The 22031-nt window shown below is 42.4% G+C and overlaps 1 protein-coding gene and 1 non-coding gene across 7 annotated transcripts in view; both read left to right on the top strand.

Moving 5' to 3' along the window:
- Positions 1-22031, top strand: part of CLCN3 (chloride voltage-gated channel 3) — a 102554-nt gene that overhangs the window by 13550 nt on the left and 66973 nt on the right. The gene's annotated exons all lie outside the window — the stretch shown is intronic.
- Positions 7978-8080, top strand: LOC114113299 (U6 spliceosomal RNA). Its single transcript, XR_003588362.2, has one exon. It is a non-coding gene; the product is annotated as a U6 spliceosomal RNA (small nuclear RNA).

The raw sequence follows: 22031 nt of genomic DNA, 5'->3' as shown, positions 1-22031 counted from the left end.
CATACCTCAAGATCAAGAAGCTATTCTCTCCTTATCTCCTAGAAGTTTTACTGTTTGTATGTCTCTTGCATTTAGTTTTGTAATCTAACTGCAGTTAATTTTTACATGTGATGTAAGTGTTCAGATTCATTTTTTCCTATGTGGATAACTATTCAGCCCATATATTGAAAAATCTTGCATTTTCCAGTGTGTTGGAGAGACATGTTTCTCATCTATCAGGCGGATGTATTTCTGTAGGTCTGCTTCTGTACTTTTCCCTCTGTTACCCTGAAATATTTGGCTATCTTTGTACCAGAATGCAGGTGGTGCTAGTGGTAAAGAACTGCCAGTGCGGGAGACATAACAGTTCGGCCCCTGGGTGGGGAAGGTCCCTGGAGGAGGGCGCGGCTACCCACTCCAGCGTTCTTGCCTGGAGAACCCCCATGGACAGAGAAGCCTGGCGGCCTACAGCCATGGGGCCTCAAACAGTCGGACACAACTGAAGGGACTGAGCGCGCTTGGACGCACCGAATCCCAGCATATGTATGAGTTTCGTTTCTTGCGTTGGTTTTATGTAAATGTAGTCCGCTTACATTTAATGTAACCACTGATATATTTAGGGTCAAGCCTACTGTCTTTCTACTTCTGTTCTGTTTGTCACAGTTGGTTTTTTTTTCCCACCTTGCTTCCTTCCCTCCAATACTGTTAGTTATGCATTCTCTTACGTTTTGTTTGATGGGTTACTCTAGAGATTATAACATGTATTCTTATTAGTTCTACTATAAATTAGTACTTTTCTCTCTTGACATATTTGTTGTTGTTATTCAGTCGCAGAGTCGTGTCTGACTCTTTGTGACCCCATGGCCTATAACCTTCCAAGCTCCTTTGTCTGTGGGATTTCCCAGGCAAGAATACTGGAGTAGATTGCTATTGCTTTCTCCAGGGGATCTTCCTGACCCAGGGATAGAACCCACATCTCCTGCATTGGCAGGCAGATTCTTTGCTGCCGAGCCACCAGGGAAGCCCTTTGAACATATAGTCGGTGCTTATTTATTGAATGAGTGAATTAATTACAAATAAAATGAGTCATCAAGCTTGGTTATATGCCTTCATTTCATTCATGACAGCTGAAGGATCATATAAGTCATTTGACAGAGTTAAAATAGTGGAAGAATTAGGATGAAACTTAAAGTTAGTGGATTCCTTCCAGTTTTCATGGTTGCTGCTGCTAAGTTGCTTCAGTCGTGTCTGACTCTGTGTGACCCCATAGACGGCAGCCCACCAGGCTCCTCCATCCCTGGGATTCTCCAGGCCAAAACACTGGAGTGGGTTGCCATTTCCTTCTCCAATGCAGGAAAGTGAAAAGTGAAAGTAAAGTCACTCAGTTGTGTCCGACCCTCAGCGACCCCATGGACTGCAGCCTTCCAGGCTCCTCCGTCCATGGGATTTTCCAGGCAAGAGTATTGGAGTGGGGTGCCATTGCCTTCTCGGGTTTTCATGGTTAGGGTGGCATAAATGAGTGCTTTTACCAGTTTACTGGAAATGTAAGGGCCTTAGGATATGTTAGCCCCGTCTCTCCCCTCCTGCTTTTTGTGCTATTGTCGCCTGCTATTTTAATTCTTTATATATGTTAAACTGCACAAGACATTGCTGTTGTCTTATGCTGATACCTGTTTAGGTTTCGCGGCTTTGCTTTTTCCGGTGCTCTTTATTCTGTCCCGCATTTTCGTGTTTCTATCTGGGAAAATTATCTTTCTGCCTGAAGAACTCTCATTAGTATTTCTTTTAATTGCAATCTGCTAGCAGTAAGTTCACTTAGTTTTTGTACAAGCCTTTGTTTCATCTTTATTTCTGAAGGATATTTTTGCAGCTGTATTCCAGATTTACATCGATCTTTTTTGAACACTTCGAAGATATAATTCTCATGTCATTTGCCTTCTGTTGAAAAGTCAGTTGTATTTTTCCCCCAGTCTGGCTTCTTATAGGCTTTTTACTTTGTCTTTGGTTTTCCTGAAACTTAAGCTTAGTCATAGTGTGCCTAAGTGTAGTTTTCTTATTGTTTATCCTGGCTGGGGTTTAGCACTTCCTGAATTGTGACCTGGTTTTTTTTTGTTTTGTTTTGTTTTTTTTCATTTTTGGATAATTCTGACCTGGTGTCCTCAAGTATTGTTTCTAGTATTCCCCCTCTGCTTTCCTTTTAAGACGCCAATCACATTTGTTACATCTTTTCACTTGTGTCTCTTATGCTTTCTTCTATATTTTCTTTTTTTAATTTGGATGTTTCACTTCACTGGGGTAAGTAGCAAGGAACCTGATAGATAGCTGGATCAAGTATTAGGTGGGGTTTTATAGTGAAGTGAGGTGAAGTGAAGTCGCTCGGTTGTGTCCGACTCTTTGCGAACCCGTGGACTGTAGCCTACCAGTCTCCTCCATCCATGGGATTCTCCAGGCAAGAATAGTGGAGTGGTTGCCATTTCCTTCTCCAGGGGATCTTCCCGATCCAGGGATCGAACCCCGGGTCTCCCGCATTGCAGGCAGACGCTTTAACCTCTGTGGTTTTATGAGCAGCAGCCAAAAGTGGCTGCACCTCTTCGCTCTCCCACTGTCAGTGACTGAGAGCTCCTGCTGCGCCCGTTCTTGTCAGTTTTTGATAATGTGTCCATGTTCTGGAGTCTGGCTTTTGTCACAGGTGTGTAGTGCTATCTCATTATTTTTTGTCAGGTTTTGAATTTCAGTTATTTATCAGCCGTAGAATTCCCATTTGATTGTTTTTAAATAGTACTTCTGTACTCTGGGAGAAATTCTCCGTGGTTTTTTTTGTATGTGTGTGCTTTTTTTCACCTTTGTATTAATCACTTGTTTAAAAGTTCATGTCTGAGTCATCTCATGTCGAGGTCACCTGTGAGTCTGTATCTCTTGCTCTTTTGCTTTTGGTTTCTGCCTTTTGACCTTGACTGCAGATGGGCTCTGGAGAAGGCAATGGCACCCCACTCCAGTACTCTTGCCTGGAAAATCCTGTGGATGGAGGAGCCTGGTAGGCTGCAGTCCATGGGGTCGGTCGCTGAGAGTCAGATACGACTGAGCGACTTCACTTTCACTTTTCACTTACCTGCATTGGAGAAGGAAATGGCAACCCACTCCAGTGTTCTTGCTTGGAGAATCCCAAGGACGGGGGAGCCTGGCGGGCTGCTGTCTATGGGGTCTCACAGAGTCGGACACGACTGAAGTGACTTAGCAGCAGCAGCAGCTGGGCTCTGTAATTCTTATTGAGTGCTGAATGTTGTATGCAAATACTTACAGGTGCTCTGGTGAAGGTGATATCTTCACCAGAGTGTATTTAGAGTTTCTGGCAGACGGGTAGTCCAGGAGCCAATTGCAATGATCCCATCAAAGATGGAGAGAATTTGCAGCCTGGTTTCAGGCTTCCTGAGGTTTAGTCTGTTTTTGGCTCACTTTAGTTTTAGGGCAGAGCTCTTGAGGGTCTAGGAGAAAGCCTGGCATGTTCACAAAGGCTCTCGGTCTCTGTGTGCCTGGCTGAGACTGATGGCGACTCTGCTCACTGCTTCAGGCTCCGAACCGCTGCCCTGTGCTTGGTTTCTCAGCCTCTCGCTCCTAAAGTCTAGGAATTGTAGCTGTTTGAAGAGAAAGGTATCGTGGTATGAAGTCTCTTTTCTCCAGGATGCTGGCCCCTTCGAGTCCACTCCCAAGTGCTTTTGTCTCTGTGGCCCCAGGAGATGGGCGAGAGCTCTCAGCTGGAGGGCACGGTCATGGTGCTGCTGTGAACTGGAAATGGCTCCGGGCAAATAGACAAGGCTGTTGGGAGTACCTGTTTGACTTCTTTTCACAGTGTTGGCAGCTCAGGTTCTCACTGCCTTGTATCTTGAATGTTTGATTTAGAAAAGCGACAACAGTGTTTTGCTGTTATTGGCCATTTGCTCTCTTCCTTGTTGGTGGATTTTTCCCCCCTAATTTTAATTACAAAGTTATAAACCAGATAAACACATATATTCATAATTTGAAAAATCAGGTGAAATTTAACAACATACCCATTTTTCTGTGTTTAAGTAGCTCCCTGGCCCTTTATATGAAGCACTTAGAAACTGAGGGTAGTAGAAAGACATAGGAGGACCAGCTCTTTGCATCTTTCCAGGACTGGTGATGTCTTCATTTATAGTTTTCCACAGGAGAGTGTGTCACGTCAGAAGAAAGGAGCAAGGGGACAAAGAAGAATTTTCTTTTGTTACCATTATTTTTTTAACCAGGAAGGATATTTTTCAAAAACCCCATCAGTAGGCTTCCTCTTCCGTCACTGGCCAGAACTGAGTTACATGCCCACACCTAGACTGATCCCTGACTAGGAGGATTACTGACTGGTTAGAACAATCCTGATTTGTTTCCTGTGGTTAGGCACATTACCAGCCACACAAAATGAAGGTTCTGTCAGCAAGGGAGAAGTTGGAACCACCAGGGGTAAGCGGCTATTAATGTTTTCCATGCAGTCTGTCCTCAGAAGTGCCTGGCTGAAGGTGCAGGTTGTGGAACAGCAGTTGACAACAACTATGTACGTGTAAACTTGGGTGGTTACAGGTTCTAAATGTTACATCTTGAAAGCGTATTACTATTAATTTTTAAAAGTTGTTTGACGTGGACTATTTTCCAGTCTTTATTGAATTCATTACAACATTGCTCCTGTTTTGTTTTTGTTTTTCGGCTGTGAGTCATGTGAGATCTTAGCTTCCCAACCAAGGATCGAACCCACATGTCCTGCATTGGAAGGTGAAGTCCTAGCCACTGGGCTACCGGGAAGTCCCCAAAAGGATATTATTTTGATATCTGTTTAGAATTGTGAAGAGTGTTCTAGAAAGGGAGATAAGGCATGAAGGCCCAGTTGGGAGAAAAGGGATTATGTTGTGAGACAGCGAATGTAGCTGGTAGTATTGGTAAATGGCAGTCCACTCAAGTACTCTTGCCTGGAAAATCCCATGGACAGAGGAGCCTGGTAGGCTACAGTCCATGGGGTCGCAAAGAGTCAGACACGACTGAGTGACTTCACTTTCCACTTTGCTTTCACTTCTGTCAGCAGAATGGACGTGGTTCTCTTCACAGTAGCTGGGGAGGGCTGTCCTGGAGGAAGTGCGGCCCCAGGGAGACCTCCCCATCTGGGCCGGGACAGGTGTCTGAGGGCAGAGGTCATCCCTGAGTCTGGAGCATGGAAGTGGGCAGTGGGACACGCGGTTGAGTGTTAAGTAGTCTTTGACTTAATTTCTCTTTAGAACACCAGAAAGTCATCAGTCACTAGAGAGAACTGTTGGTGTCTGCTTGGGTGTTGGACAGAAACCTCACGGTCACTGGCGCTCCAGTTGCAGAGCTGCGCTTATGCCATGGCGCCGCCAGCTATCAGCTGCGTAGCCCCAGCCAGTCGCTGGGCCCTAGAGCTGCGCTTACGCCATGGCGCTGCCAGCTATCAGCTGTGTAGCCCCAGCCAGTTGCTGGGCCTTAGAGCTTTCCTCTGTGACTCGCAGTGGGGCTCCTGTCTTCTCTGTTCCTTCCCCTTGGGCTCCTTAGGCTCGGTCCCCCAACTTGACCAGTGTCCTTTTAATTTAGCATTCAGGTGAGATGTTGGGAACACTCCTGGTAGTATCAAAAAGGAATATAGCCCTGTCTAAAACTGGAATACGACTCTGGACTAGGATTTAGGTTGCAGAGATAAACCACTGTGGAGTCCCCTGACTCCAGTGAATAATTGAGTTACTTAACATGTTGCATAGCTCTTGTTTTGAAAATAGCTTAAAGAGATGGACCCATGGATCTCAAAGATGAAATCAGCCTTATCTGCTCAGAGTGAATCCTAAATGATAGAGAATATGCTGTGATTAAAAAATAGAGCTTATCCATAATGATAATGATGACTAATTGGTAGTATCAAAAGTCTATAAACTAGTGAAAAGCTGACAAATTAGACTTGATATGTGTTTAAGTATATTGAGTGAGTCACTTTAGTCTGTAATTCAAATTCTGTAGAAAATGCAAAATTTTTCATTAGAAGTTGCAGGAAGAAAGGGCCAAGATTTTGTTGTCAGAGTTGTATTCATTAAAGAAAGCCATATGGTTCTTGATTCGTTGAAAATGAAACACACAAGCGTTCTTCTGCACAACCTCTGCGCGTTATTCTTAAATGTACTGGCCTCACTCGGAGTAAGAAAACTGAAAACTAGAGTCAGCCACTGTTCAGCAAAGTAACTCTCAATGATTAGTTTGTGTTGATGACGGTAATGAGTTTAAAGTTTAGTTCCTTACATCCCTTTTTATTGTGCGTGAAATGTGAATAGTGTAGCTTACTTGCTGTGTCGAGTCCCTCTCACGTTTCTAGATTGTTTGTGAATGGTAGTGTCACAGTCCAAGGGAAAGCGTGTGAGGAGCGGAAGCATCCAGAGGGCTCACTCCTGACCCCTCCATGTCTGTTGTTGTGTGGTTGCTAAGGCATGTCTGATGCTTTGCCATCCCGTGGATATAAAGAACCTTAAACATTTGGAAATACTAGATTCAAATGTAAGCTGTTTGTTTTTTTTCCCAAGACCATGGGGCACATAATCACAGGGTCTGGAATGCAGAGACACCACATGTGAACAGATTGTGGTGTTCTGTTTCACATGTATACCGCAAGCTGAGCCTCAGAACTCGGAGAGCTGCATAGCACATGGGACTGCAAGGTGGACTGTCTGTCCTGGTCTTGTGACCTGTCCATCTTTGCTAGAACTTCCTTTCCCTTCTGAGCTCTTACAGAGAATCCAGCATTTTCATTTGAATGGATGTAGCTTTATTCAGAATGTTTGTGTTTGGGTCTCATGTCCCTCTGGGTGGCACGTTCACCAGTACTGTCTACACGAGGGATTTCAGGGGAGGAGGCCTGGAAAGTGGAGGCTGAGGGGCCAGGCCAGAAGCTGGCTGGCCATCTCCTTGGATGCCTCTCAGGGTTTGGCAGACCTCACAGTCCAGGGTCCAGGCCTTAGTCCTGCAAACCTGGAAGCAGGGCTTTAGCCCCGCCAACTGAGCTGTTGCTTAGAAGTGGATTCATATTAACCAGGATCTTAGATCTTGTTAGATGAAAACTGCTAATGTATTTACAACGGGAAATACACTTACGTTTTACGTCTTTTGAGAGAAAAGACGTAAAGCAGCATGTAAGGACACACAGAATTCAGGACATAACTACGTTTCTGAGAAGGATGGAGCAAAAGGAAAACAGGTTGAAATGCAGGAAACCTAGAGATGAATGTTGGTGAAAGCTTAACAGCTATGTACTTTCTGAGGGGAGACTGGGAATTTGGCTCTAAGCTTTGTAATGGGGAGTGAAACTAGGAAGCCTGTTTAGTTAAGTGATTCTCAGTGTTTATGAGAGGAAAAAATCAGTTTCTCAGCGGATTCCCTGTTACTGATTTTAAGATAATCCATTTTTGAGCAACATGATGGAATGATTCCTTCCTATGCGCTAGGCTGATTTTCAGGACCTGTGATTGCAGTAAACAGCAGTAGTTTTCACAGGGCTTTCTTTTGTAATAACATCCATTAACATCACCTGCTTGAATCACAGGGCCTGATTTCACAAGGACACTGTTACTATATGGTACTGGCATCGATTATTTATGGTGTTCTGTCAGGATCCATAGATATAATTCAGACGGTTTTGGAAAAGGCATGGAGTTTCAGAAGTCGTCAAGGTGTATCACTATTGTCATTTTATTTTTTTTTTGGTGGAAGGTTTTATATAACATTACATAGCAGTGATTTTAGAATTATATTTTGGAATTATAACAGCTACGTACTTATATTCAGCTCATTTTCCTTAAGCATTTGAAGAGCTTAACACAACCTAAGACTGAATAGAAGGCACTAGAAGTCCTCTTAATGAAAAGTAGAGGCTGTACTCATGGGGAGGGTCAGGGGCCTTTCTTGAAAATCATTTTGTATCTACTGGAAGATACAAGTAAATGATGAACAGTGCTCACTTCAGCAGCACATATACTAAAATCGGAACGATAGAAGATTAGCATGGCCCCTGTGTAAGGATGACACACAAATTTGTGAAGCGTTCCATATTTTTAAAAACTCTCCAGAAAGCAGGAATAGAAGGAATATACCTCAACATAATAAAAGCTATATATGACAAACCCACAGCAAACATTATCCTCAATGGTGAAAAATTGATGGCATTTTCCCTAAAGTTAGGAACAAGACAAGGGTGCCCACTTTCACCATTACTATTCAACATAGTTCTGGAAGTTTTGGCCACAGCAATCAGAGCAGAAAAAGAAATAAAAGGAATCCAAATTGGAAAAGAAGAAGTAAAACTCTCACTGTTTGCAGATGACATGATCCTCTGCATAGAAAACCCTAAAGACTCCACCAGAAAATTACTAGAGCTAATCAACGAATATAGTAAAGTTGCAGGATATAAAATCAACACACAGAAATCCCTTGCATTCCTATACACTAATAATGAGAAAGTAGAAAAAGAAATTAAGGAAACAATTCCATTCACCATTGCAACGAAAAGAGTAAAATACTTCGGATTATATCTACCTAAAGAATCTAAAGACCTATATATAGAAAACTATAAAACATTGATGAAAGAAATCAAACAGGACACTAATAGATGGAGAAATATACCATGTTCATGGATCAGAAGAATCAATATAGTAAAAATGAGTATACTACCCAAAGCAATCTACAGATTCAGTGCAATCCCTATCAAGCTACCAGGGGTATTTTTCACAGAACTAGAACAAATAATATCAAGATTTGTATGGAAATAAAAAAACCTCGAATAGTCAAAGCAGTCTTGAGAAAGAAGAATGGAACTGGAGGAATCAACTTGCCTGACTTCAGGCTCTACTACAAAGCCACAGTCATCAAGACAGTATGGTACTGGCACAAAGACAGACATATAGATCAATGGAACAAAATAGAAAGCCCAGAGATAAATCCACACACATATGGACACCTTATCTTTGACAAAGGAGGCAAGAATATACAATGGAGTAAAGACAATCTTTAACAAGTGGTGCTGGGAAAACTGGTCAACCACTTGTAAAAGAATGAAACTAGATCACTTTCTAACACCACACACAAAAATAAACTCAAAATGGATTAAAGATCTAAATGTAAGACCAGAAACTATAAAACTCCTAGAGAACATAGGCAAAACACTCTCAGACATAAATCATAGCAGGATCCTCTATGATCCACCTCCCAGAATACTGGAAATAAAAGCAAAAATAAACAAATGGGATCTAATTAAACTTAAAAGCTTCTGCACAACAAAGGAAACCATAAGCAAGGTGAAAAGACAGCCTTCTGAATGGGAGAAAATAATAGCGAATGAAGCAACTGACAAACAACTAATCTCGAAAATATACAAGCAACTTCTGCAGCTCAATTCCAGAAAAATAAACGACCCAATCAAAAAATGGGCCAAAGAACTAAATAGACATTTTTCCAAAGAAGACATACAGATGGCTAACAAACACATGAAAAGATGCTCAACATCACTCATTATCAGAGAAATGCAAATCAAGACCACAATGAGGTACCATTTCACACCAGTCAGAATGTCTGCGATCCAAAAGTCCACAAGCAATAAATGCTGGAGTGGGTGTGGAGAAAAGGAACCCTCTTACACTGTTGGTGGGAATGCAAACTAGTACAGCCACTGTGGAGAATAGTGTGGAGATTCTTTAAAAAATTGCAAATAGAACTGCCTTATGACCCAGCAATCCCACTGCTGGGCATACACACCAAGGAAACCAGAATTGAAAGAGACACGTGTACCCCAATGTTTGCTGCAGCACTGTTTATAATAGCCAGGACATGGAAACAACCTAGATGTCCATCAGCAGATGAATGGATAAGAAAGCTGTGGTACATATACACAATGGAGTATTACTCAGCCATTAAAAAGAAGACGTTTGAATCAGTTCTAATGAGATGGATGAAACTGGAGCCGATTATACAGAGTAAAGTAAGCCAGAAAGAAAAACACCAATACAGTATACTAGCACATATATATGGAATTTAGAAAGATGGCAATGATGACCCTGTATGCGAGACAGCAAAAGAGACACAGATATGTAGAATGGACTTTTGGACTCTGAGGGAGAGGGAGAGGGTGGGATGATTTGGGAGAATGGCATTGAAACATGTATACCATCATGTAAGAAATGAATCGCCAGTCTGTGTTTGATACAGGATACAGGATGCTTGGGGCTGGTGCACGGGGATGATCCAGAGAGATGATATGGGATGGGAACTCATGTACAACCGTGGTGGATTCATATCAATGTATGGCAAAACCAATACAGTATTGTAAAGTAAAATAAAGTAAAAATAAAATTAAAAGAAAAAGATGAACAGAAGGTCCAGATCTTATATTCCATGTGACAAGGTCACAATAATTGTAGCTATGATAAATTTGAAAGGGAGTAGCTACCCATAGACATTTTCAAAAGAAAAAAGGTAAAACAGAACATTCTCTCACGTATCCACAAAATGCCTGGCTTTGACTAATAACTCAAGTATGTCTCTTAAGGCAGTAGTCCTCAGATCTTTTGTTTTCAAGATCTCTTTCTAGTCTTAAAAGATTATTGAGGACTCTAACAAGGTTTTTTTTTTTTTTTTTCTTTTCAATTTAATTTTAATATAGGTTCAGTTCAGTTGCTCAATCATGTCCGACTCTTTGTGACCCCATGGACTGCAGCACGCCAGGCCTCCCTATCTATCACCAACTCCCGGAGTTTACCCAAACTTATGTCCATTGATTTGGTAATGCCATCCAACCATCTCATCCTCTGTTGTCCCCTTCTTCTCCTGCCCTCAACCTTTCCCAGAATTGGTATTTTCAAATGAGTCAGCTCTTTGCATCAGGTGGCCAAAGTATTGGAGTTTCAGCTTCAACGTCAGTCCTTCCAATGAACACTCAGGACTGATCTCCTTTAGGATGGACTGGTTGGATCTTCAAGGGACTGTCAAGGGTCTTCTCCAACACCGTAGTTCAAAATCATCAACTCTTCGGCACTCAGCTTTCTTTATAGACCAACTCTTACATCCATACATGACCACTGGAAAAATCATAGCCTTGACTAGACGGACCTTTGATGGCAAAGTAATGACTCTGCTTTTTAATATGCTGTCTAGGTTGGTCATAACTTTCCTTCCAAGGAGTAAGCATCTTTTAATTTCATGGCTGTGGTCACCATCTGCAGTGATTTTGGAGGTCCCCACTGGTGAATACACCTTTCCCAAAATTTAATATTTGCTTTTCCTCAAGGTGACACCATTGCTGAACAGTCTATGCTAAAGGGTTTTGTGTGTTCTTTCCGTTTGCACTTTCATAAACTGAATAACTTCTGCTGTTTCATGATGGGCATTTGTAAGGGAAACAGGCTTTTATTGTCTAATGGTAATGTGGTGGTAGAGAATTCAGTGCTCGCCAGTCTCTGTTGGTGCCACTTGTGAAAGTCACTCAGTCATGTCCGACTCTGCGACCCTATGGACTACACAGTCCATGGAATTCAGGCCAGAATACTGGAGTGGGTAGCCTTTTCCTTCTCCAGGGGATCTTCCCAACCCAGGGATCGAGCCCAGGTCTCCCGCATTGCAGGTGGATTCTTTACCAATTGAGCCAGCAGGGAAGTTCTGGTGCTACTTGGATTTGTGCTGAATGCCAGCCACTACCTACTACTTGTGGCTCTTGCGCTATGAATACAGTGAAAAAGAGAGTCTTGTGGAGGCTGAATAATCTCCCTCCCCTGCGCCTGTGATTGATTCCTGGAGCCTGTTAATATGTTACTTTACATGGCCTTTTGGCTAAGATCAAGTGGTAGCTCAGACAGAAAGCATCTGTTTACAATGTGGGAGACCTGGGTTCGATCCCTGGGTCAGGAAGTTCCCTGGAGAAGGAAACGGCAACCCACTGCAGTACTCTTGCCTAGGAAATCCCATGGACGGAGGAGCCTGGTGTCCATGGGGTCGCAAAGAGTAGGACACGACTGAGCGACTTCACTTTTTTGTTTACATGATAGAAGGGACTCTGCAATTTGAGTAAAGAATCTCGAAATGGAGCCGTTATCCTGGATTATCTGTGTAGCTCCATTGAAATCCCAGGCATCCTTGAATGGAAGAGGCGCAAGGAGGAGTCTGAAACTAAGGCTGGCCAGCTGAGAGAGTTGCAGGGAGAAAGCCAGTTCTGACCCCGTGTTGGAAACTGTTTCTTTGACTTGCTTTCATCATACTCAATGGCTTGCCTGGAGAACCCTGCCCCTCTGCTTGGCTGTAAACTAAAGTGCCTTTGTTCAGCTCATGGAGAGAGAGTTTGTCCCTGCCCACCTGTGAATAGATGACAACACACCCCTTCCAAAGGCTGGCCGCTCCCTTGAAGATGTTTTGCTAGACTGAAGACCCTTTCACTTTACTGCCCCAGTGCATCTCCTGTTCCTGCCTTTTGACTTTAGTTCCTCATTGCTTCTTTCTCTCTAATCTATAAAAGAACCTGGCTTCCACACCCCAATGAGATGGTTATTTTGAGGTACTAGCCTGCCATCTTCTTGGTCTGCTGGCTCCCCGATGAAAGTTTTTTCCTTGCCTCAGCACCTCGTCTCAGATTCATTGGCCTGTCACGTGGCGAGCAGAGTGAGCCTGGACTCAGTAACAAGAGGAAGGGGCCGCTGGCCAGGGAAGGAAGCTGAGAACAGCGTGGAGGTGATTCTCCCTTGGGGCCTCCAGAGGGGCGCCCCCACAGACACCTGGACTGTGTACTTCTGACTTCCGCAAGTGGAAGAGAACACATTGTGTCCGTTGTGGTAGGTGGCCTGCACAGAAGTCTCATCTCAGAAAAAATGCTGCGGACCTTGGTGTCTCCAGGGCTCTGTAACCACACTGTGGGAGTTCTGACTTGAGATAAGCCACCTGCTAAATGCACATGGGGAGCTGAGCCTTGCTGTCTGGTATTTTATAAGCTATATGAATGGAAGGGCTTATATAAAAAGGGCAAAATCTGCATGTATAATGTGATCCTGTTGCAGGAAGGGGGACCCCTTCCAGTGCCCGGAACTGGGCTCTTGTCTAACATTCGGAAATGAATTGTCTGAGGAGATACATGTGCTGACAAAGCAAGAGATTTTATTGGGAAAGGGCACCCAGGTGGAGAGCAGTAGGGTAAGGGAACCCAGGAGAACTGCTCTGCCACGTGGCTCGCAGTCTCAGGTTTTATGGTGATGGGATTAGTTTCCGGGTGGTCTTTGGCCAATCACTCTAATTCAGAGTGTTTTCTGGTGGCGCACACGTTGCACAGCTGAGATGGATGCTAGTGAGAGGGATTCTGGGAAGTGGACAGATATGTGGTGTCTCCTTTCGACCCTTCCCGAACTCTTCCAGTTGGTGGTGGCTTATTAGTTCCCTATTCCTTATCAGGATCTCCTGTCATAAAACACCTCATGCAAATGGTTACTATGGTGCCTGGCCAGGGTGGGTGGTTTCAATCAGTGTGCTTCCCCTAACAACTTCCCCCTGGGAGACTTCATACTCAAGATGCTTCTTGGGAATTGGGATGGAGGTCTCTTTCTTTAACTTCTTCTTGCTGTGCATGGGTGTAGGCCTACCTAGCAGAGCAGAAGTCTCTCACCACCAGATCTAAGTCAAGGATTAAGTGCAGCGATTTTGCAGCCCCCAAAAATAAAGTCAGCCACTGTTTCCTCATTTATTTCCCATGAAGTGATGGGACCAGATGCCTTGATCTTAGTTTCCTGAATGTTGAGCTTTAAGCCAACTTTTTCACTCTCCTCTTTCACTTTCATCAAGAGGCTTTTTAGTTCCTCTTCACTTTCTGCCATAAGGGTGGTGTCATCTGCATATCTGAGGTTATTGATATTTCCCCCAGCAATCTTGATTCCAGCTTGTGCTTCTTCCAGCCCAGTGTTTCTCATGTTCTACTCAGTTTTAATTTAGGGAACTAGGTAACTATGACTGTGATAACTTCCTGTCAAAATGGAGCATAGGACTGCCTCAGCTTGGAGTATAGACACTGAATTGGAAGTATTTCTGAGTTCCAAGTTCTAGATCTGAGTCTTGTATGATTAAAATCTCAATCCCTTGGTCTGCCATTTTGGTGTAACAGACCAAATTAGAAGTAGTTGGAGGAGTGATAACTGGAATTTAGTAGACAAAATAAGTCTCATTTCTTTTTAGAAGAATAGGCCTGAAACCCAGTCTGGACCTGGCACTTTAGGGAGACTTGTAGCCAGGTAGCCAATTGCCTAGTTTTATAAAAAGTAAGGTTGCAGTTACTAGCTTCCAGCAGACATTGTTTTGAGAATGGTGGCATCCAAGCCTGACACAACTCAGAAAACCTAAGTGTTTAGCAATACAAGGTCTAATCTGAAAGTACACCCATAGCATCACCTAGTTATTTCCCAGAATATCTGAACCACAGCTATTCTATTTTGACTTTTAATTGTAAACTTTTCCTTAATAGCCAAAGCAGATTTCACTGTTAATGACGTAAGTGTTTCTCTAGGTATGAGAAGATGCAAGAATTGGGACTCATAAAATCTTCTCCTGAAAAGATCTAACTATCTGAAGGCCTGTTCTGCCAGTTTTTCCCAGAGCACAGAGTGCCTCATTCCTGATTTTCACCCTGAACTCCTTTCAGGGCCGTTGAAAGTCAGCAGCTGCAGCGGCCATGATTTAATCTTTGTAGATGTAGATGGCGAGTGTCAGTCTTCAGTTGGCAGGGCCCCTTTTTGCTCATAAACTTGACCATGATTTTGAGGGGGACATTTCATGACCATTTTATCCCATGGTGCTGAGAGTGTCCATTCTCAAGTTTGGCAAAGATTTTGTTGACAGGCCATACAATGTGCTGTTACTGGACTAGGCCATGAAACAGTGTCCAAAATTCTCTGAACCACCTCTTACTAGCCGCTTGGTCCAGGAAAATATTCCCTCTTGTTGCTTCTTCCCATATCTAGAGTTACACTGTTGCCATCATCAATCTCATATGGGATGATAGTTATTCTATTAGAGGCCTCAGACACACATTTGACAGTGTAGGAAACAGTAATTTTGTAAAACAGGTGAAATACAAATAACATAGCCAGCAGTATTAGTAAAGTCACAAGTAAGGCTTAAGTTAAGAGCTTCCATTAGATGTAGCGCAGTATATCGCCAGTCATCTGACTTAGTCTGCTCTGTAGAATCTTTATCTTCCAGGGAAATTATATATTGGCACCACCATCTGTAAGGCACATAGCCCAGTTTTCTAGTGTTACTAGACTGATCATCCTTCAGTTCAGTCGCTGAGTCGTATCCGACTCTTTGAGACCCCATGAATCGCAGCACACCAGGCCTCCCTGTCCATCACCAACTCCCGGAGTTCACTCAGACTCATGTCCATCAAGTCGGTGATGCCATCCAGCCATCTCATCCTCGGTCATCCCCTTCTCCTCCTGACCCCAATCCCTTCCAGGATCAGAGTCTTTTCCAATGAGTCAACTCTTCTCATGAGGTGGCCAAAGTACTGGAGTGTCAGCTTTAGCATCATTCCTTCCAAAGAACACCCAGGGCTGATCTCCTTTAGAATGGACGGTTGGATCTCCTTGAAGTCCAAGGGACTCTCAAGAGTCTTCACCAACACCACAGTTCAAAAGCATCAACTCTTTGGCGCTCAGCTTTCTTTATAGTCCAACTCTCACATCCATACATGACCACTGGAAAAACCATAGCCTTGACTAGATGGACCTTTGTTGGCAAAGTAATGTCTCTGTTTTTCAATATGCTTCAGAGCTCCAAAAAATAGCAAGAAGAGAAAAGAAAGCCTTCCTCAGTAATCAATGCAAAGAAATAGAGGAAAACAACAGAATGGGAAAGACTAGAGATCTCTTCAAGAAAATTAGAGATACCAAGGGAACGTTTCATGCAAAGATGGGTTTGATAAAGGACAGAAATGGCATGGACCTAACAGAAACGGAAGGTATTAAGAAGAGGTGGCAAGAATACACAGAAGAACTGTACAAAAAAAGATCTTCACGACCAAGATAATCACGATGGTATGATCACACACCTAGAGCCTGAAATGTGAAGTCAAGTGGGCCTTAGAAAGCATCACTACAAACAAAACTAGTGGAGGTGATGGAATTTCAGTTGAGCTATTTCACATCCCTAAAGATGATGCTGTGAAAGTGCTGCACTCAATATGCCAGCAAATTTGGAAAACTCAGCAGTGGCCACAGGACTGGAAAAGGTCAGTTTTCATTCCAATCCCAAAGAAAGGCGATGCCAAAGAATGCTCAAACTACCACACAATTGCACTCATCTCACATGCTAGTAAAGTAATGCTCAAAATTCTCCAAGCCAGACTACGCCAAAGCCTTTGATGGTGTGGATCACAATCAACTGTGGAAAATTCTGAAAGAGATGGGAACACCAGACCACCTGACCTGCCTCTTGAGAAACCTATATGCAGGTCAGGAGGCAAAAGTTAGAACTGCACATGGAACAACTGACTGGTTCCAAATAGGAAAAGGATTACGTGAAGGCTGTACATTGTCACCCTGCTTATTTAACTTCTATGCAGAGTACATCATGAGAAACGCTGGGCTGGAAGAAGCACAAGCTGGAATCAAGATTGCCGGGAGAAATATCAATAACCTCAGATTATCCTTAGTATGATTTAATTGTTACACCTAAATTACCATATCCTGGTGTTCTCTATATAAATCCATCTCACAATTGTGGGAGAATTTTTCCTCCTTTGCTGAAACTTTTCTTGTTGCTCTGATTGAGCTTGAGTAATAGAAAAAGCTCAAATTTATGGCCAGAGTCAGAGCAGGCATTATTAACTGGCCCGGTGAGGGGATCCCATCTAGTAATATCACAGTGACCTGAATATGACTATAATTTTTTTTTTTAAGTAAATTTTCTCAGGGCCAACCAGTTAGTCTTGTAGTAGAGAAATTTACCAAGGTAACCCAGAACTAGACACAGGTAATTGGTCACAAACCCAATAATTGAATTGATTTCTAAAACTAGCACAGAATCAGGCTTATGATAGATAAGCATTTGATTTATATGCAAAGGTCTAAGAAGTCAAGAAAACATAAATGATCATACGAATCAGGTTCAGCATCTTGGGCAAGCTGTCTACCTCTGATGTCAACTGTCAGCTTCTCATCCTGGTGTAGTGTAGTTTCTCCTGCTTGAGCATCATTTTAAGGTGAGATCAGGTCAGCTGTCTTCTCTGTAGACCAATCCAGTGTAGGGGCCTTTGGAAGTGGGAATTAATCTAAGAGTTAATTTCCCTTGAGTTTCATTGTGCATGAGCTAGTTAAGAGTACCTGATAAAAAAGTCCTTCCATCCAGGTTGGAGACAGTCCCTTAAATTATGTCTTTTTCCAGTCCTGGTTGCAGGTCATGAGGCATCTGATCTTCATCCAAAGATAGATTACTGAGATAAGCTTCAGAAAGAAACTTAGGGTTTTCTTTAAGAATTCAGTTAAATTTTACACTAATATCACATAACAGCAAAGAACTATCCAAGAAATGAGTCTTACTACCTCCATTGGTAGACCTCAGTTAACAAACTGGGATTTAACATTTATTGAAACATCTTTTTCTCCCTAAAATTACCCTCATTTTTATCAAATATAAACAAATTAAGGCTAGCTTGTTTGCAAAATAGGTCTATTCTCACTAATTTTGGTCTGATGACTTATATAACCATAATTGATCATAGATTTTTTTATTTTGCTGAAACATTTATAGAATCTCAGACTGAACTTTTAAAGTAAAACAGGGCTGGGAAACTGACACCAAAGGTTTATCACAGATTTTGCCTAAAAAATCTAGGTGAATTCTTTCCTTTTTAAGGTCTCAAAATTTTCTTCAGATTTTTATACCTGTTAGTGAGATAACCTTCCTAGCTCATTTGATAAACTTACTGGAAACCTAAGAGTTTCAAATTTCTGGAGGACTCAGATAGAGAGAAAATATAATTGTTTTGTTTATAATATATAATTTTACCAAATTATTGTCATAATTAGTTTGAGAGGAAGTTTTTCCCTACTCCTGGAAAACACAAGGTTCAAACCTGTAATTTTTCAGATAGAAACCATAAAAGTTACAAGCATATTCGCTGGCTGGTTCATTTAGTCCTTTGTTAGCTTTTCTGAAGTCAGCAGGTTTTTCATTGGAATACCAGGACATATCAGGATGTTAAGAACTCCGTATAATTTCTGGGATATCTGTATTAGTAATTTTACCATACATTATAACATGAGCAGATTTATGACTCATTTGATAATCTTTTTCATGTAATTTAACCAACCAAATAAACACAGTTTAATATCTCTCTTTGGGATGTTTCAGGGGCCCTCTGAAGCACCCCAAAGTTAGCTAGAGGTCAAAGGAACTTCAAAAGAATATGATTTAGAAAGTTTTACCAAAAAGATCAATTAAAAGTGTTTAGAACATTTGGTCAGATTTAGCCTGGTGGGCTGCACAGAGTCGGACACGACTGAAGCGACTTAGCAGCAGCAGTAGCAGCAGCAGTCAATGTTGATGGGTGTATCATTTAGCTTGTTGATATGCCACAATGGGAGTAAATACCAAGGCTCAAGGTCTAGTGAAAGTCAGCTCCGCCATCTTGGACCTGGTTGACTCTAACCAGTTTTCTTATGGCTGTGTCATTCTAACAAAATCCATTTATCTAACTAATTGTAATCCAATTTTAGAAAATCTTGATCATGCATAACTCTTTTTAGTATTTTTTCATACCCTTTTTTTAATACTGAAAACACACTTCGTACTTTCCTTTAGCAACCAAGAACTAACCTTTATATTAGCATTTTATAGATTGGTGAGCGTAAATACCAGTGATAATTTCTAAAACCCTTGTTTTCTTAGAACATTTTAGGATGGCACCAAACATTATTCATTTATAGTCCCAAATCTCTTTAGTTTCTCTGTAAAAGGAAATTAATGTTTAGTAGTAAATGTTTCAAAATCTTATTTTATTTGGAAATGACCATGTTCCAACACTTAGCACACGTGGCACAACCCTTAGAAATCTGGAGAGACAATTTTATACAGATATTTCTAAAGAATAATTGTTCTTAATAGAGTTTATATAAAAGCTCATATCTCATTTACGTTTTTCTAAAAGTTTCTTCACTCGAGGTAATTTCCTTGTTGATAAACTTGTAACAGATATGATATTTAAGTTTTCTTAAACCTAGGTACAATGAAAATATTCTACTTAATGTTAATTACTCTAAGACATGTCTATATTAGATAGGTCAACAAACAAGCATTAATATCAGGTGTTTAATACTGAATATTTCCCAGTTCACATGAACCTGGAATTTATTGTTTAATTTAGAATTATTTGATTTGTAAGTGCTTACCTTTTTTTAAGCCAATTAAATAGAGCTCATTTACAAATTAACCTCAAAAACATTACCCAGAGACAAAGACATACCAAGACATATTTAGATAGACACAGTGCAAGATCTAGCTTCATTTTCTAAGTTTAGTCATGAATTAGATATTACAATATAAAATTTACTAGTTTATAAAAAAAACAGTTGAAATAAAATTTTTTAAAGTCTTTTTCCCCTTTTCCCTTAGTGTCAGGAGTTAGAGATGGTCTAGATAAGTGTTCCTGAGAGCCCTCGTCTCAAGGCACAGGGAAGGAAAATCAAGTTCTAACAAAATGGCGGCAGGTCTAAACCAAATAAATGGTGGCCAGACAAAGCAAAATGGCCATCAAAAATCACAACACAGAACAGAGTTAAAACACACACATATAAACCTGGCAGTCCTCATCAGACACTCCCTTAAAAACAAGAATACAGTCTCTCAGAAAACCTCCTATAGAGACACAGAACTTCAGATCCAAGTACTGACAGCTTCAAAGATTTCAAAGGGAGGAAAGGACGCCAGGTTGAAAGAAGAAGGGGGAGGAAGTGGGAGAGGGGGGCCAAAAGGGATGGCCTTACAGATGTCTCCTGCCACCTGCAGATACCCAGGCGTCATGGGACTTTACCCTGGGCCTCCAGAGAAGGGAGGATTGGAACTCGGCCCTACCAGAAATCAGACCAGACCAGAACCAGAGTTCCAGTTATCTGCCAAGAGGAGGTGACCAGTCTCCAGTCCTCAGCCCAGGCCAAGGCCCTTCGACCAGATTTCTGCATCCAGGACCAGGGGACTAGAAAAACGGGGAAGGATAGGAAGGGTTAAGGAGAGGAAAGAGAGAGGGAAGGGGAGAGAGGTCAATAAAGTCTCTTATTCCTTACCTGGTCGAGGCACTCTGGCCAATTGTCCACGTCAGGAGACCAGGGACAAAAGGGTCCCATTTGCGGCAGCTGGGTCTGGTCCATTGGTGGGCAGGCTGGCCCCTGAGTACTCCGAGTGGTCAGGATGTCAGTCTCAGCGAAGAAGAGTCCCACCAGAGTCGCCATTTGCTGCAGGAAGGGGGACCCCTTCCAGGGCCCGAAACTGGGCTCTTGTCTAACACTCAGAAATGAATTGTCCGAGGAGACACATGTGCTGACAAAGCAAGAGATTTTATTGGGAAAGGGCACCCGGGTGGAGAGCAGTAGGGTAAGGAAACACAGGAGAACAGCGCTGCCACGTGGCTCGCAGTCTCAGGTTTTATGGTGATGGGATTAGTTTCCGGGTGGTCTTTGGCCAGTCACTCTAATTCAGAGTGTTTTCTGGTGGCACACGTATCGCTCAGCCAGGATGGATGCTAGCGAGAGGGATTCTGGGAAGTGGACGGACACGCGGTGTCTCCTTTAGACCTTTCCCAAACTCTTCAGTTGGTGGTGGCTTATTCCCTATTCCTCATCAGGATCTCCGGTCATAAAACACCTCATGCAAATGGTTACTATGGTGCCTGGCCAGGGTGGGCGGTTTCAATCAGTGTGCTTCCCCTAACAATCCCAGTTCTCACAGTACTGAATGCACACACGTACACACACCCTGCACACATTTGGTGGGAGACGCACCAAACTAGTGATTTTTCTCTGGATGATGGAATCTTTTTTAATGGTTTCACCGTTATTTGTGTGTGTGTGTGTGTGTTTGGCTGTGCTGTCTTTATTGCTGCGGGGGCTCTGGCTGGGACGGTGCAGGTTTCCCACTGCGGTGACGCCCCTTACCGTGGAGCACACGCTTTCCCTAGGCGTGTAGGCTTCGGTAGTTGCAGTGCTGACTGAGTTTCACCGTGGTGTGTGGGATCTTCCCGGACCAGGGATCAAACCTGCGTCTCCTGCATTAACAGGAAGATTCTTTACCATTGAACCACCAGGGAAGCCCCTTTTTAATGCTTTCCAGTGTTTTGCAAATTGTCACCAATTTGTCTGCAGATTTATAAAACTGAGCCAAAACTTCCAACTGACTGTAAGGTGTATTTGTCCATATAGAAAGATCGAAAGTGTTTTCTGAACAGTTTAACTTGCTTTATAACTGAAATGTTTAGTCATATGGCAAACATTCTGTGATGCTCTCTCGCTGGGCCTTGTGAATGTTAAGAGTTGAGCTTGTGCCTTGCTGGCTTAGCTCCAGGTCTTTGCACACCTTTCCTCTGCTTGTAACACCTGTCATTACCTGTGCATTGCTCCTCAGGTTTTACCTCCCGCCCCTGGAAAGCCTTCCCTGACTTCTCAGGTGTGGGTTGGACCCCCCTGGTCATGAGCTACGTTGCTTCTGTTGTGTGTTTGCTTTCTTGGCTTTTCCTATTTATTTTGGTTGTAGCTTGCCTTTTTCCTGGACTGAGCTTGCCATCTTTTAGTATATTTATCCTTTGTTTTTCTGTCTGCTTTGCTCTGTTTAGGGCTGATCCATTATGTACTAATGGCATTTCTTAACTCTCAATGAGAAATCTTATTTTCTTTATTTCTAAACTTTGTGGCATTGGGATATTAGTCTCCCTTCTCAAAATGTCTAATATATTGGCGTACATCCAGTAGAAGCTCGTTAAAAGTTTACTGCTTTATAAAATA

Source organism: Ovis aries, chromosome 2, assembly GCF_016772045.2.
Source record: "Ovis aries strain OAR_USU_Benz2616 breed Rambouillet chromosome 2, ARS-UI_Ramb_v3.0, whole genome shotgun sequence".
NCBI classification, from domain to species: Eukaryota; Metazoa; Chordata; class Mammalia; order Artiodactyla; family Bovidae; genus Ovis; species Ovis aries.
Note: the sequence above shows the minus strand (reverse complement) of the source record. Positions and strands in the feature narration are given on the sequence as shown.